We start from the raw sequence: 16,087 nt of genomic DNA on the forward strand, positions 1-16,087 counted from the left end.
TAAAGCTACTAAACGTCGTTTTTGCCTTAAAAAAGTTTATTGGAAATTATTTTAAAATGATATGAAAATCTGTTTTAGTCAATTATCTCATATATTTGTAAAGCAAACTTACGGTATTGAGGCTCATTTTAACAGAATTTTTCGCTAAACTTCGTGCTCAACAAATATATAACTGAGTTATGGCCGATTAAAATTTCGGGGTATCGTCAAAAAGCCAAAATTTTGAAAGTCGTTAAACCATGTTTCATGAAATTAAAGTGTAAAAACTATTGTGAAGCTTATTAGTTTTAGTTATTAAAAACATGCTGAAAAACAGTTAATAATATCACAAAAATTAAACGTTTTGGATTTGATCCAGCTTTGCAAGCCGTTGGGTCAAACGCAGTTCGGTCAGTAATATTAAATTGCGGACACACTCCAGTCGTCAATATTGTTTTTGATTTTGCCCATTGGAAAATAAAATCGGATTCCAAATTAGCACATTCAATTTGAAGAGAACTAATACTGCAATTTTCGGAACAAAAATTGTGAGAAATATAAATTAACGGATTGTTAACCACACTGATCATACTAAATTGATGATTATTAAAAACTCCACGTGACAACATCCCGATTTGATTGCTAGTCAAATCCAGTTCAATTGAACTATTGTTAGGAACACCATCAAATGCACGACTATCAATTCCTGATATTGCGTTACACGTGAAACTTAAGAAAACTTTTCTATTTTGGAGAAACATAAAAACACCCTCATGGAGAAACTTTATCTGGTTTGACTTCACATCTAAATGTGTCAGAATGGGTACATTTACCAAAGCTTCCGGATTTAACACCTCAAGCTCGTTCTTAGACAGATCAAGAAACGTCAAATTAGTCAAGTTAACAAAAGCTCCTTTTTCCAACACTTTAATTTTATTATTCTGCAGGCCGATTATATTCAGTTTAAGCCCAGAAAACGTGTTTGTTCTGATCGTGCAAATTTCGTTCAAGTTTATTACCAAGCTAACGTCGATATGCTTAAGTTTTTCAGACAAGCATTCGTTCTGCAGTTCCATTATTTGACAATTTTCAATGTAAATGCTTGAAATTTCAGTGGTGTTAAAAAAATTGCAGCAAAGTTTGGGTATGCTTTGGTCTCGAATAGCGAAGTGTGTGAAGTTTGCATCAAAACTGGTTATTTTTGATCGCGTAACTGTCAACTCGTTTTTACCGTCGATGGAAATTACTGTGAAATCGACAAAGATGTCATCACAACAAAAATTTGGTTGAAATATGCAGCATATGGTTAATACCAGTAAACTAAACGAGCACATTGTGACGTGAACTGACAGCAAGAATAATAAAAATTTACCTGAGAATGCAAGGAATTGATTTATAATAAAGGCGTCGTTAGAGTTTTTCTTCTTCTGTGCAGCGCGTAGAAAACTTTACCCAACGTTGTGTCATGGGTGTTTTTTTTGCTTTTTTGAGTAATGCTAGTCTTGACCTTTTGTTTGTCTGTCCCAGGCGATCCTAGCAAGACATGGTAGAAAAGACCAAAAGAGATTCTTTTGGTGCTCTTCTATCGAACGAGCAAAATAGTTTCTAATCTGAACTACGTTTGAGTGTCTTTTCAAATTTGGACGATTAATGATGTCTACAGTTCCGCCATTTGCCGGCATTAATGCGTTTTGGAAATTTTATTAAAATGAATGCTAAAAAATTTAAATTGTAATCAGTCGTTCAGTTTTACAATTCTGCAATTTTAATTATATTTTTTTGATGAATTCCGCGGTGAGACCTTGATCGATATTGGACGTTACTTGAACCACTGTCAACAGGTGTCAACTGTTTGAGGTCACAAAAAGTGTTTCTTCCAATTGTTCTAATATCATTGTGTTGTATTTTCAGAATTTTATGTATGTATGTTTAAATTTTTCCGACAAACATTTAATTTGACAATTAAACTATACTAAATTCTGATAGCCCTCCCTCTTCATATGAAGCGAGAAAAATTTGAAGATTTGGTACGCAGAGTTTCTCAGAAACGGCGGATGTGGGACCTGCTTCGCCCCCATTTTCCGAGTCACAGGTTTGTCTTCTACCTAAACGGAGGGGTGCCCGAGAAGAAAATCGCGATTTCGCGTCTTGAAATTCAAATTAATTCGTCGCTATCCGACTCTGTGCGATGACGTGCAGGCTGCCGTACACGCAATAACAAGCGATCTGCTCGGATACGTTTTTGAAGCTTTTCGGCACATTTCGCCACTCACCCGCTCAAAAACCAAATCCACCGGGCCCCTAACACTTTGCTCGCGCACATTTTCGCTCTCAAAAGGCTACAACTCACAAAAAACATCGTTTTTCCATCGTCGCTTCACATGTCGTCAGTTCGACTGGATGATGTTGGTGGCGCCACAATATAACCAGTAAAGTCACGGATTTTTAACTTCCATTAGAAAGCATTAGACGGCCTTGAGTACCAGATTCTGACCAATAGCGTTGAGTGAGGCGGGCTAATCCTTGACAAACGCTTGGAACTGAGCAGCGGAATTCTGTAGGCTCGACGCGTGTTGGGTACGCCATTTTTTCTCGAAATAGTTATTTACAATACTAGTGCGCGAAGCTTATGTTCGTACATCAGCGTTTATTTAAAGCACGAGCGACTGAAAGGAGCGAGTGTTTTATTTACCCGAATGCACGAACAAGCTTCGCGCACGAGGATTGTATAACATTTTTTATACGAATATATTTTTAATTAAATTTTTTACATTTTACTAAATTTTTAGACAGAATTGTCATGCGGTTGCCATGATTTGTAAGCCTTTTTTTACATGGTACTTCCAAGTCACGAAGGAAGCAAACAAAGAGGTAGACACACTGCTTAAGTTTTTGTGTCCGGAAATAAAACGAGAAATTAAATCAAATAGTTATTGGTAACTTAGCAACCATTTTTTATATTTGTAATTTTGTTGTTGTGAAATATTCAAATTTGTGTGCCCCAATGTCGAATAATAAATCCTCGTGTTATTTATTTGGTTCACCCTTTCAATATTAAGTTCCGTACTGACACTGGTTGTCAAGGCACGATTGTCTTTTGTTTTGTTTTGCGGTCGACTAGCCCTACTCAACCGCGAAACACTGCTTCGCGCACTGAAAAGCGTGCGCAAAACATCGAAAAACAAGCGATGAGTATAAAAAATGCTATTTCTTTTACACAAAAGCCAACGTAAAAACTACAAAGTAAACTTGTGGGTTTTTAGTTTTATTTAAAAGAATAATTTATTACAATAGTTATTATAACACGAGATTACTTGGTTTCAACATTGTAAATATCAATAAACAAATCTAAATAAAATTAAGAACAGAAACAAAAAATCAATAATTATATTAAAAAACATTATAATAAAAAAAATTGTTAAGAATAACCAGAATTTTTGCAATATTGTTTCCATATTGTCTTCTTTCATAATTTAACATGCATGTATAACTTTTTTGAAGAATTTAGTCCTTGAGAACTTCATTAAAATTTGACATTTCTTTCATATTGAACAAAATAAACTTGATAGTTAGTATTACGACATGAGAATTTCAACTTTCGACGGCTTTTGTGGTGTTAATACGTTTGCGTCGTGTCGGCTCCAAATATAACAATACTCCAAATATAATTATTTTCTACACCCGTTATAAACTGAACACTGTCGCAGATAGACAGACAAATCAAAGAACATGTATAGAGGAGGTCAGGAAAATAGTAACAACATAAACAGCTACTACAATGTTTTGATGACCTGACCAGACCTAACATTAAGGTACAGTTCATCAAACGCTCTAGTGCGGTTATGGCTTTGACTTTTTAAATCGTTTACAGCCACTTTACCGCAAACCCCCATAAACATAATAACCTTCAAGTGGTTGGGTCTTATCTGTCTTGAAATGAACCGTAATAAATATTTTTACCCAGCTGGTCAGTCTTACAAATCGAAACAATGAAATTCCTCAAAATACGACTTGAAGTGCAATTATATGAAACTTACAAATAGAATTATAATAATTATCTTATAACTCGATTGATTGACACGCTGAACTTGTGGAATGAACTTATTATCTCACGTAAACTATAACAAAATAGCCAATTATTCTGTTTTATTTATTTTTAGGATATTCGTATCTCATCCTGTGGTTGAACTACCTCATCGATTTCGATAAATTCCATGTTGTCGCCATTTTCTTGAAGATCAAATTCGTTGTGATTCCAAGGTCTCCACATAATGATTCTTTACTTATAATAAATGTAGTTCTAATTTTATATAAAACATACCTTTATAAAAATAAAGATCTGCTATTGTTAGTCTTAAGAAAGACTGTTTAAAAATTCGAACTCGAAACTCAAGAACCAAAAAAAATACAGAAAAAAGGGAAGACACACGTTGACGAAGCTGAATTTTATTAGAAACTGATTCTTTTCAAAAGTGTAAGCACTAAATAAATTCTCACCCCCACCCCATTTGCCCTTTTACTTTAATTTTAAACCGACATAATAAAAGAAACTGGAAAGTCCCAAAAATTTGGCGTCTTGGTGAGTTTATATACCTCAGATAATCAGATTATACCATCCATTTTTATCCACTGTCCAAGAAAATCTCATCCCCTCATTAGCCCTTTCTTTGCAGTTTATGAGGGTCAAAGATCAAATATGCCGAAAAAACATTGAAACTTCCGGTAATCCAGAATTCCTAGACGTGTTTTAAATGTTGTGTCTTGATTATTGTTATCGGTCAGCTCTATTAAGTATAGCAATCAATAAATAGACGTCAAAAATCAGATAGTTTTAAATATTAATGTTAATTTGTAATCATTCATTGCTTTATATAAATTAATGTTGATGATTTATAAGAAATGAAAAAGAATCATTTTAAAAACTTTTTCCTGTATTCATATGATTAAAAATAATTGTAATTGTAACTAAAGTTTAAAATAACTGCTCTATCAGAATGATAAACGCTAGCTACTTTGAGGAATTTCATTGTTTCGATTTGTAAGGCTGACCAGCTGGGTAAAAATATTTATTACGGTTCATTTCAAGGCAGATGAGACCCAACCACTTGAGCGTTATTATGTTTATAGGCTGTAAACGAGTTAAAAAGTCAAAGCCATAACCGCACTAGAGCGTTTGGTGAACTGTAACTGCAAATGCTTTAAACTCATATAATAATTATAATTATTAAGGATATTAAAATGCAATGTTCATATGAAAGACTACACCGTGTGTTTTTTTTTCTTCTTTCATCGACAACAAAACTTGCAAGACTCAAAGACCATTAATAGTTTAACCTGATTGTTAACGAATTGTTTGCGTACTGTTCAATTTTTAATAGCGAAGCACCTTGGTTCTTTAATTTGTTTTTCTTGGTACATTTTATTATTTTTCTTATTCTAAAATTTTTAAAATAATCAAAATTGAAATCAGTGTAGCTCAATTATATTAGCTCAATTCTTAAAATGTCATAAAAGGCAGCGAAAAGAACCTGCACGTAAAATGATTATAATTATCGAGAATATTGAAATGTAATGTTTATTTGAGAATTAACGAATTTATTCGAAATTCGCGAGATTCTGCTATATCCTTTTTTCTTGGTATGATGTGGAGCCTAACTGTCTTTTATTTTTTCTTCTTTTATTAACAATAAAATTTGTAATGCGCTGTCTGATTTATGAATTAATACTGTTAATTTTTTTATAGCGATCTTGTTGGCTTTATAATGTATTTTATCAGAGTTTTAAATATCGAAAAACACAAAAAATTAAGTTATCCTAAAACTTTCTTTGCTAAATTTAAATGGCCAAATACAATTAACTAGGTGGACCTCGAAAATCTGTGGTTTCAACAACAACGACGGAAAGACAAAGACAGTAAGGGAATCATCGCTTTTTTTCGTAGACCTAGCTTTTCCATGGCTCTCTTTGTTTTACAGTATAACAAATAAGCAATCACAAATTAATATCCAACGCCACGGAAAAGCGAGGTCTACAAAAAAAGCGATGATTCCCTTACTGTCTTTGTCTTTCCGTCGTTGGAAACTACTGAGAAATCAACAAAGATGTCATTACAACAAAATTGATGGTGAAATCTGCTGCAGATGGTTAATACCAGTAGACTGAACAAGGCCATTGAATGATAAAAATTTTCTTGGAAATGGAAGGAATTGATTTGTACATAATTAAATATTCTTTTGTGCAACGCGTGGAGAATATTATCGAATGTCGTGTCATGTGATGTTTTTCCCGCTTTCCTGTGTCCTCAGTTTATTTTTTGTCTACACTGTGAAAGTTCTTAATTCCTTGGAGTCGTTAGTTTTTTTTTTTTTTCAACTTTCTTTAAAATTTCAAAATTCAAATTTTCAAAAACTGAGAAAAAGGAAGCTAAGAATTAAATTAGAAAGTTTGAGAAAACACATCCTAAAAATATTTTAAAAATGTAGTCAGTCTATTAAGTTACTAGTTTCATAAGAGAACCTAAAAAAAGAACATCTAGAAGTGTAGTAATTTAACGTTTCTTTTTATAAACATTTTGAATGTTCCTATTAGGCACCTTCTAAAGTAAGTTAGTCAATCGTCATTCAACCCGTCATCAAGTAATTTTTTATAATGTTTCCTAATTCCTGAATCAATTCACAAAACAGTGTTTTAAGAAGTTCATAAAGTATCGGTAATAACAGAAAAGTAATGCTGTAATGTAACTCTTAAAACACTGCGTTACGTCAAAACGACCAGAATTATTCTATGGTTTGTTCTGTCGTTTCTTCTTGTCTTTTTTTAGGTTTCTCTGTCAATTTTTTATTTAGTTTAAGATTTGGTTCTTCGGATTTTTAACTGTTTTTTTTGTTCCGCCGGTTTTATATTTAGTTCTACTATTGGCAGCTTTGTTTGATTTTTTTTCGTTTCGTTTTCTGTTGTCTTTTTGAATTTGTTGTTGCTCGTGTCTTTTATTCTCATTTCCGTGAAGATTTTATTGTTAATTCTTTTTTGGTGTTTGTTTTAGGTTTTATTGCTTGGTTCTTATATCCCCGCTTTGAAAATTTTGGATTCATGTTCAAAATCGGCTCCTTACTTACAACTATGATTGAGCCGAAATTCAATCGTAATCAGGTCAGGTCAGGAAGACGGAAATAGTCGTGAACTTGTGTATCATGAATGAAACAGTTTATCCTAGTACATACATATTATATTGCATTTTTGCTGTATCTAAATTGTACCATTTTAAAGATATCGTTAAAAAAATTCACTTAAACTGAAATTAAAAATGAAATTTTGTTTCCAAGATAAGTAAACTGTGGCCTATTAAAACCGCCACTTTAATTGAAAAGAAAAATAAAATGTAAAGAGACAACTATTAAGATGACAATAAATGAACTTCTCGTGTTAAATTCAACTCTGCAAGCTGTTGGGTGAAACCTCGTAAAAGTGGTAGCGTTGTTAAACGGAGGACACTCTGCAATCTCCAACAAAATCCTCGACTTTGCCCACTGGAAAATAAAATCAGATTCCAAATACGCACACTCAATTTGAAGTCGTTCAATACTGCAATTCTCGGAACAAAAATCATGAGAAATATAAATTAACGGATTGTTAACCAGACTGACGACACTAAATTGATGATTATCAAAAACTCCACGTGACAACATCTTGATTTGATTGCTAGTTAAATCTAGTTCAATTGAAGTATTGATAGGAACACCATCAAAAGCACGACTATCAATTGCTGATATTTCGTTACATGTGAAACTTAAAAAAATTCTGCTATATTGGAGGAACGTGAAGACACCTTCTTGGAGAAGCTTTACATGGTTCGACACCACATCTAAACGTGTCAAAACGGGTAGATTTACAAAAGCTGCCGGATTTAACATCACAAGCTCGTTTCCGGTCAGATCCAGAAACATCAAATTAGTCAAGTTAACAAATGCTTTTTTTTCCAACACTTTAATTTTATTATTTTGCAGGCCGATGGTATTCAGTTTGAGACCAGAAAAGGTGTTTGTTTTGATCACGTAGATTTCGTTCTCATCGATTACTAGGCTATTGTGGATATGCTGAAATTTTTCAGACAAGCATTCGATCTGTAGCTCTACAACTTGACAGTTTTCAATGTGAATGCTTGACATTTCAGAGGTGTTAAAAATATTGCAGCAAAGTTTTGGTATTCTTTGGTTTCGAATGATGAAGTTTGTAAAGCTGGAATCAATATTAACTATTTTTGATTGCGAAACTGTCAACTCTGCACCGTCGTCGGTGGACAATACTGTAAAATCGACGAAGATGTCATCACAACAGAAATGGTGTTGACATGTGCTGCAGATAATTAACACCAGTAGAAGAAACGAGGTCATTGTGGCATAAACTACTGGGAAGATTGATAAAAATTCTTTTAAAAATGCAAGATATTGATTAATAATAAAAGTGTCGTTAGAGTTTTTCATCTTTTGTGTAACGGGTGGAAAATTTTACCGCGTATAGCTGACCTTGACCGCTTTTTTCTTCTTTTATTTTAATACTCAGTAGTTATATCCCGAGTGCATGCAAAATACGCAAATATTTTTACGCAGTGCAGGAGAAAAAATATTCAAGGATGGCATGCAAGAGGGATATATGGAGGACTATTGCCCGAAGAAAATTTTATGTAACGTTGATGGTAAGAATTGCAGTAAAAAAATTATTACCAAAACAATACTCATTTTGAATGAATTCGACTTATTTAAAGTTAATTCATTATAGCTATTATTGTTCAATTCACTCAAAGCACTTGTGCAAATACCCAAATATTGCACTAGTGCTTAAATATTCGCTGATATTCTTCGTTGCTAGGTAATTTTTGCCAAATTTTGTAATGTGATTGTCAATTGTCAATGGTTACAAATGATGACGTTTCTGTCAAAGTGCTGTCAGACAAGGTCGTCAACTTTTGGTGTATAAAAATGTCCCTATGAAGTAGATTCCTCCACACAATTTTTTGGGATAGTCCCAAATTTTGGGCCAAGTTTGACATTTGGACCTCACTATCAATTGGTATGAAGTATAGTTACTTCTACCGAACGTGAATCTTTAATAATATCCATTCACAAAACATAAAAATCAAGTTACCTTTGATTTCTGTAAAATCAGAGTGTACTTTTCAGTCATCATTTCATGGGACTGTATTTTGAAGTTTGTTGTCAATGTCAGTTTAGTTTGTTTAATTTTAAATTATCTTAGAGAACTTCTTAGTGCCTTGTTGAAACTTCCCAATGCAGAAATTATCTATTTCTTACGCTTTCTTGCAGAGTGAGTCGAAATTAAAGATTCCATTTTGAAATTTTGGCATTATAATTGTCAAATGTCCATTTGGTTACCAATCTCACCAACTGTTCCGTTTAGGGTTATTTTTTATCGCCAACCATAGTAACTTTTATGTTTTGTGAATGGATTTTATCTATAAGAGAACTCAAAGTAGGAAATTTTGTTTTTTAAGAATTGGCAGAACTAATTAGTCTGGCTGTCACCCGTTTCCTGTCAAGTTCTTGGTCAATTTGTATTTTACGATTCGTGTTTAATAAATTGCTGTGTGAACAAAAAATGCACCAATATAATTGAATTGTCCTTTGCGGCCAACAATAATTGTACCTAAATATAGTAGATATGAATACTGGCTGTGAGGTTAGGTTACGTTATGTCAAAATTCAGTGACAGTGAAACTCAATAAATGTCAAATTTTAAATTGAATTCGAAAATCAAGTGGCAAGTCGGTGTTACAAAAACAATTACCAATCGTGTAAAACGAAAAGTCTTAGAATTGGAATATTTAAATTGTTTATTGAAAAAAGGGTGCAAATTCGAAAAAATAGAATAAACGTGTTTTATAATGGCCAATTTGGTGCACGAGTTTCCGGTGTACAAAACGAGCCGTAGCCGTAGGCGACTTTTGTATGGGGCGAGTGCACCAATGCCATTATAAAACAAGTCCTTTAATATACTATTAAAAATATTTTCATAAATTATAAATATATCGATATTTAAATTAAAATATACCTACTATACTAAGATTCAAAGGATCAAGATGTTACGATTGTTCTTTTCTGCGTAATACCTCTGTGAAAAATCTTAAGTGCGTTAATAATCGAAACTTTGAAATATTGCGCCCCGAAATAATAAAATAGAATACTTTCACGATTAATTTTTCTTTTTTGACAGGCAAATGAATGTGATTATCTGAAATTTATGTTTTCCTGAATCCATTTGATTTATCTCATGACCTTGAGAACATAAACTGCTGTATAATTTTGTCGCCTCTTTCCGACTGGGCAAATTTGGATTCTATGTGTCCAATAAAGTACCAAAAAGAATGTGATCTTGATAGTAAGTGCAGAAAGTTGCAGTTTTTGATCTTTGATCCATCATCTCTCGAGGACCCATTATAGAGCAGTATTACTGGATGTAATTACACACAAATCCTAATATACCTTATTTATTCAAACCAAAGTTTCGATATGTATGTTTACGAAGAAAGCCAAAGAAATAAAATAAATAAAGATTCGGGCTACATCACACCCGAAAATGTTCCCGAACATCTACTAGTGAAATTATAATAAATAACCTGTTAACATCTTCAGATCCATTAATTTCCGGCCTATGTCCTCAATGGTCAAATTTTCCTCTGGAATTGACAAAGGAAGCAAAGGAACTTTTAATTCCAGCCATTGCCGGAAATGTCGATTATGAAATTAAATATTTCGATATAGAAATAAATTAGAGTAGGCATAGTTTATGTATTTTTTCTGTAATTAGCACATTATTTATTTTTTTTATTTATATTTTTACTTGTGAGTTTTTAGTTTGTGTAGTTGTTAGTTTCTTTATTAAAACTATTCAAAAAATTTATCGTAGATTTATTTACTTAAAGTGTGTCTTAAGCTATGAATTTTAGATTGCGCATAATAAAAATTACATCTGATTTCCATTCAGAAAATAACAAATTTTTTAATACTTTCAAGAATTGCGCACTGTTGTCCAAAGTTAGTGATTTTTTTATTCGGAATCGAATGAAACCATTTGTAGATTGATACGACGATCCGTTCTCAAAAAATATAATTTTGACCGCTATTCTACAGTTTCAGATCACTGTGCGACGCTGAGAACTATACTGGTCATGCTTTCCGACGAACTTTATACGATTATGGCAAACAGTGGTATGAGTATGAGTATGAGAGGTATGAAACGTCAGGTGGGATGGAAATCTTCGACTGTGGCTAGTGGGTATATTGAAGAATCCACCTCAAAGAAAATAGTTGTTTCCAAACGCATTGCTGGTGTTCTGAACACATCGGTTGCTAAATCAACTTCATCAAGAGCTATGGACGTTCAACAGAAGAATGAAAATGAAAAAGCTTCTACTAGTTATGAATTAGAAGCAATAGTTTAATTGTAGTTTTCATATTAATTTATGTTATAAATAAAAATTGGTCCTGACATTTCACTATTTTAGGTAACATACCTAGACAACTTTATACCTTTATTGTTTTAAAGACCCCTTTTTGCACGCTTTTGCGTGTTTTAATTTAGGATTATGATGGATAGGATAATATTGACGTTTTTTGATTTCCTTACTGTTTTTGTCTTTACACTCTGTTTCACGATCTTATCCCGATCTCCCATAAAAGCGTTCAGAGCAAGAAATGAAGTACGTTTATGGTTTTATCTCTTTCTATCCGATAACTGAAGCTAAAGCAAACCAAGAACGTATAGCAATAAGATTGTGTTTCTCTCTGTTCTTTTCCAATTTAAGAAGTAAAGAGAGACGGAAGCTCTCAAATATGCCGAGTGTTAGATCAGTTCTCAGGGTGCAACTAGGGATGCTAACACCGACAACAATAGGACACAAAAATCACTAAAGAATTGCACAAAATTTACTCTAAGAAAACATAAAAAAATTTACCTCCATGTAAGTTCACTTGAGTACCTGAGGGATTAGTACCCGTGACTCACTGAACCTGACCTGGAACAAAATAATGAGAATTTAAATTTTTAAAAATAAAGTAATATTTGACAGCGTACTGTCAAATACAGACAGAGCGGGATGTCGGTACTTGAACCATACTCTTAATTTTTTATGAGAGATCGGGATAAGTAGGTGAAATAGACTGTACGTCATTGGAAACTACTGAGAATTCGACAAACAACAAAATGATGTTGAAATGCGCTGCACATGGTTAATGCAAGTAGACTGAACGAGACCATTGTAGCACAAACTTACCATAAAAATGATAAAAATTTTCTTGGAAATGCAAAAAACTGATTTGTAATTAAATATTCTTTTGTGCAACGATTAGAGAATATTACTGAATGTCGTGTTATGTGATAATTTCCCCGCTTTTCTATGTCCTCGGTCTATTTTTTGCCTACATTTTAAAAGTTCTTGTTTCCTTGGAGTCGTTGTAATTTTTTTAATGTTATTGAACTTTCTTTAGAATTTCAAAAACTGAAAAAAGTAGCTAAGAATTAAATTAGAAAGTTTCAGAAAACACTTCCTAAAAACATTTTAAAAATGTAGTCAGTCTATTCACAAGTTTCATAAGAGAACCTAAGAAAATGAACATCTAAAAGCACAAGTGTAGTAATTTAACGTTTTTTTTTTATAAACATTTTGAAGGTTTCTATCAGGCACATTTTCCTAAAACGGTTAAGTTAGTCAATCGTCATTAAAGTGTCACCTGTCATCAAGTAATTTTTTATGATTCCTAATACCTGAATCAATTCACAAAACAGTGTTGTAACAACAGAAAATCAATGCTGAATGTAACTCTTAAAGCACCATACCACGTTACCTCAAAACAACCAGAATTCTTTGATGGGTCTTTATTACGACGTTTACATTTTACAAGTATTATAATAATAATAATAACAATAATTATGTCTGTTTCCGTTATTTTTATTTACATTCATGCTTATTGCATTTTTTTTGTTCCTTTTCTAGTTCTTTTGTTTCTTTCTTTAAAATTCATATTAAAGTTTTATTTTTAATATTTTTTGTAATTCTTTTAGTTTCGTTTTGTTTTTTAGGTTTATAACGGTACAAAGTAGCATTTAAAGATTTTTGCAAAATCCTAGCGGTCATTGCGCTGTTTTGAGTTTAGATTTGTTATGCTCTGTTGACGGGACTAGAGAGTCTCCTAAAGTAACACTTCTTTTAAAGGTCCAACGTAATTCAAGAATTGCTGAAATAATGCATTAGTTTGATTTTTTTGGGACCAAGCAACCACTACATACATCTGTTACTCGCTCTAGGGGTGGCTGCCTGCTTACCACTCACGTCAGTGTTAATGTCCATGTTCTGGTTCTATGTTTTATTTGTTTAATTCTGGCTATCTTTCAATATTGCGCTAATTATTTTCAATTTTCACATTTGTAAACAATCCGTATAACCTCACTTTTGACCACTTTCATCTAGGTCAACTAGTTACTTAGGGTATGGTAAGCTGGCAGTACTGTTCTTTGTGACATAGTTCTCCTTGTTTATAAAGTCAGTTTTTTTTAAATCCACCAACACCGCAATCTTCCCCTGCATTACAACCGGCAACGTTGCCTAGGGAGATTTTTGGTGAAAAAATAGTAGTCAAATTTTTGACATTTCTGAAAATTAGGCAGTGTTTTCGTTAAAAACGTTTCTTTTACAGCCTGTTGCATTTCAAATCAAATGATTTAATAGTGAAAGGCCGTTTTATGTAATCAATTTGTCAATTAGGCAGCTAACCTATTTCATTTTATTGTCGTCACCATCGACGACGTTGCCGGTTGTAAAGTGGTGGGAGAGTGCGGTGTTGGTGGTTTTTTTAAAAAAAAACGGACTTTAGAGAGTTATTGAGTATCGGATCGGCTTTGGTCTGGAACTTCGACAAGTAGATTTCTATTTGCTTGAATGCAACCTGTGCTAAGTTGTGATCTACCGTAGAATCGTCGTTCATGTGAGCCATCCTTTTGTTGTTGGAATATTTTTAGACAAAGGTTCACTTGCAGTGCAAGCCGATTACTGTTTCTGCGACCAAATTTTGTGATTTTTGGAGCACCACGTTTCACCCTCTTTAAAGCCGCCCTCCAGCAAAGGCTTCTTCTTTTTTTCTTCTCTTCTTATGCGTTCTTCCGTTTCATCGCACGAGTTACGCTGCTACCACACTATTGTGAACCTCTTCATCGATGCGTCGTCGTCCCAGGGCCAACCCGGATCTTCAACTGTTTTTTTTTGGGTTGTGTCGGTTTTCCTTCAAGTCTTCTTTTAGTTGTTCTATTGGTTCTTTGGCTATTTTTTTAGTTCTACTTTTAGTTCTTCTTTCGGATCATCTTAGTTTTTCTTTTGGTTCTAATGGTTTTCCTTCTGGTTTTCTGTTGTTCTATCAATTTTTCTAAAACTGTGGTTCTTCTGCCGTTTTTTTTTGCTTGGTTTTTCTTTTGTTTTTATTTAGGTTGTTTTAGCATATCTTTAAACTGTTTTTTTTTTGTCAGTTTTATAATTGAATCTGGGTTCGGTTCTTCATTCGAATGTTTTTTTTAGATTCATCGGTTTTCTTTTGAGTGTTTTTTAATTTTTCATGAGATTGTTCTATAGATTTATTTGACAGTTTTATACAGGTGTCTCAGAAGTTGCGCCGTAAAGAAAAAAACAAAAATTATCTAATTGTAATTTTAATAGTATTCGAATACAAATAAAAAATTGACAACGAATTTTGAAAGCTTATTCGAGAAGTGAAGTAAAAGGCTATCCTTTCCTAGGCAATGAGAGTGTAATATTCATCTGCCCAATGGATGATAGAATGTGTTCATAGCTACCGAATTTCAAATTCTGTTCAGTTTCGGTATTGGCTACCGTTTTTTGCCTTATTTCGATTATTTTTTGAGCTAAAAAATTTTAGTTTCAAAATTTTGGTTAAGAATTGTTGCCTCCATAAACTCTTTTTCTCTGGGGCGCGAGTTCTGAGACACCTGTATATTAGTTCTACTTTCGTATTTTTATTTTATTATTTTTTTTTATTTCAGATCAGTTCTAAGCTCAAATTCAAGGTACCACAATAAATGATCAATTAAATTTTGGTATAGTTATATTTTATTTTCGAAATTTTTAATGCTCAATATCTTAATAACCACTCATTCGACAGATTTAAAATTTAGATATAGAGAAGTGGTCTTTGTCGTCGTTTTTCTCGATCTGCAAACTTGAACGAAATTCGATGATACTGATAAAGGCAAAGCAAGCAATTTTCGGATTCTGGCAGCTTGACAAGAATATTACATTTCATATTTTTTTACGACTACACTTTCCCGTTGCATATTAGTGAAAATAGGTAAAAAACAAAATTCAATGATACTGAAGAATATTTGATAAAGCAAAATAGTATATAGCGTTTAAAATGGCTCATACTCCTATGATTTACTCCACGAGTGCAAAATGGTCATTCTAAGAGTTTTTAAAAGCAATAGAATTGTCTACGACAAACGATAAAAAACTGTTACAGAATTTTAAAATCTAGCAAAAACAAACTTTATTATTTAAAAGATAGTTTTAGTTAGTAAAAACATGTAGAGAGACAACAACTAAGGCCACAAAAAAAGAACTTCCTGTATTAGATCCAACTCTGCAAGCTTTTGGTGCAGACGGAATGCTACCAGTCGCATTAAACTGTGGACACTCTCCTGTCATCAATATTGTCTTCGAATTCGCCCATTGAAAAATAAAACCAGATTCCAAACTATCACACTCAATTTGAAGCAAATAAATACTGCAATTCTCGGAGCAAAAATCATGCGAGATATAAACTATCGGATTATCAAGTAAACTAACTATTTCAAAATTATGATTATCAAAAATCCCACGTGGTAACATTCTTATTTGATTCCCAGACAAATCTAATAATTCAATTGTTTTGTTGAAAGGAACACCATCAAAAACACGAATATCAACTGCTGAAATTTCGTTACAAATAATAGTTAACGAAATTTTTTCGTTTTGAAGGAAGGCGAAAACGCTCTCTTGTAGAAACTTTATTCGATTTGACATCACATTTAAAAACGCCAAAATCGGTAAATT

This window comes from Gnatocerus cornutus, chromosome 4 (genome assembly GCF_029298725.1).
Source record: "Gnatocerus cornutus isolate USDA-ARS CGAHR chromosome 4, icGnaCorn1.1, whole genome shotgun sequence".
Lineage (NCBI taxonomy): Eukaryota > Metazoa > Arthropoda > Insecta > Coleoptera > Tenebrionidae > Gnatocerus > Gnatocerus cornutus.